This window comes from Trachypithecus francoisi, unplaced genomic scaffold (genome assembly GCF_009764315.1).
Source record: "Trachypithecus francoisi isolate TF-2019V2 unplaced genomic scaffold, Tfra_2.0 Lachesis_group19, whole genome shotgun sequence".
In the NCBI taxonomy this organism is placed as follows: domain Eukaryota; kingdom Metazoa; phylum Chordata; class Mammalia; order Primates; family Cercopithecidae; genus Trachypithecus; species Trachypithecus francoisi.
In genome coordinates this window covers 7,139,018-7,141,111 of record NW_022681464.1, presented here as the reverse complement: position 1 = coordinate 7,141,111, position 2,094 = coordinate 7,139,018, and the positions used below count along the sequence as shown (strand labels likewise).

The 2,094-nt window shown below is 35.6% G+C and overlaps 1 pseudogene; it reads left to right on the top strand.

Moving 5' to 3' along the window:
- The first annotated feature begins 885 nt into the window (after nucleotides 1-885).
- On the top strand, nucleotides 886-1,610 carry LOC117063830 (annotated as a pseudogene).
- Nucleotides 1,611-2,094: the final 484 nt, after the last annotated feature.

Below are 2,094 nucleotides of genomic sequence, written 5' to 3'. Positions count from 1 at the left end.
ACAATATGATTTAGAAAAACCTAAAAACTCCACCAAAAAATTGTTAGAGCTAACAAACAAATTCAATAAAGTTGCAGGATACAAACTCATCGTACAAAAAACATCAGCATTTCTATTTGCTAATAATGAACAATCTGAAAAAGAAAACAAGAAAGCAATCCCATTTACAATAGCTAGGAAAAAAACAAACCCAGAAGTAAATTTAACCAGAGGTGAAAAATCTCTACAATTAAAACTATAAGATACTGATGAAAGAAAATCGAAGAGGACACAGAAAATGAAAAGATATTACATGTTCATAGATTAGAAGGATATTGTTAAAATGTCCATACTGCCAAAAGTGATATACAGATTCAATGCAATCCCTATCAAAATACCAGTAACATTCTTCCCAGAAACAGAAAGAACAACCCTAAAATTTATGTGGAATGACTGAAGACCCTGAATAGTCAAAGCAATCCTGAGCCAAAAGAACAAAGCTGGAGATCTCACACTACCTGACTTAAAAATATACTACAGAGCTATAGTAGCCAAAACAGCATGGTGCTGGCTTAAATACAGACACATAGACCAATGGAAAAGAATAAATTAAGAACCCAGAAATAGCTCTTTGGCCCTGAGGTCCTACAAGAGGCCGGAGGAGTACAGGAACTCAGGGAGGCTGTGCAGTCCCAGGCCTATATTGATCACCACATCCTGCTTGGAGCCGTGCACCAGCTAGATGTTGGCACGGTTGCCCGACTCATAGAAGTGTTCTTGAATCCAGAAGATACTACCACCTAGAGACTTGTGGGCATACCACTCAAGCGCCAACATGCTGGGCAGCGGTGCAGCCAGGCAGATGCCTTTCAGAATTTGCCCACTCATCTAGTATAACTAGTTCTGATGGCTGGGAATAAAGGAAGAGGAGGATGTGCTGCTTATACCTTTAATATTGAGGCTGTTGGATTTAGCAAAGGTGAAAAGTTATCTTATGTAGTGTTGAAACCACCCCCACTATTTCCTGATGCAGATTATAAATCGGTGGCACTGAAAACAGAAGATGAAGAGTATATACTGGCTTTGAAACAGGAGTTGAGAGAAACAATGAAAATAATGCCTTATTTTATTGAAACACCTGAAGAAGGACAAGATATTGAAAGGTATAGTAAAAGATACATGAAGGTATATAAGGAAGAATGGATACCAGATTGGAGAAGACTTCCAAAAGAGATGATGTTAAGAAATAAATGTAAAAACACAGGCCCAAAACCCAAAAAGGCAAAAGACGCAGGCAAAGGCACTTCACTCACTAATATTTCAGATGTGTTGAAAAAAATTGAGGATTGGAAAAGAAAGGTGATGATGAAAAATCAGATGAGGAAAATGAAGAGAAAGAAGGAAGCAAAGAGAAAAGTAAAGGTGATGATGATGATGATGACAATGATGCTGCAGATGAGGAGGAATATGACGAAGACGAGCAAGAAGAGGAAAATGACTACATTAATTCATACTTTAAAGATGGAGATGATTTTGGCACAGACAGTGATGACAACATGGATGAAGCAACCTATTAAGCATGGAATTTTTCAAAAAATATTTTTATGATGCAGCTTCTAAACATTTGGACAGATTTGTTTTCCAATAAGGAATAAGCATTTTTGTTTGTGGTTTTTTTTTTTTTTTGACAAATATTTGTTACCAAAATATGCAAAACCACTTGGAGTTTACATACTAGTTACCTTACATATTAGTCCCTGACATATTCCAAACACCTCTGCCATCTCTCTTATGTACTCTTGTGGATTTTTTTGTATTATTTGAATATGAATGTGTATAAAGAATTTTTGCTCTCTTAATCTATGTATACATACTTGAAGAAATCATTCTTGCTTAAGTGCTGATCTTTTGTAAAACTATTGCTAGTCATAATGGATTTCTATAACCTGAAAGTTGATATAATACAGCACATGGGGTACATTTAAAACAAAGAAACTTGGAAATAATTTTATTTTTTACTTTTACATGGTATGTTCTAGACTACTGCATTATGACTACATAAACCAACCTGAGCTCTTACAAGTACGGAATTGTGAAATAGAGATTTTGTGATGG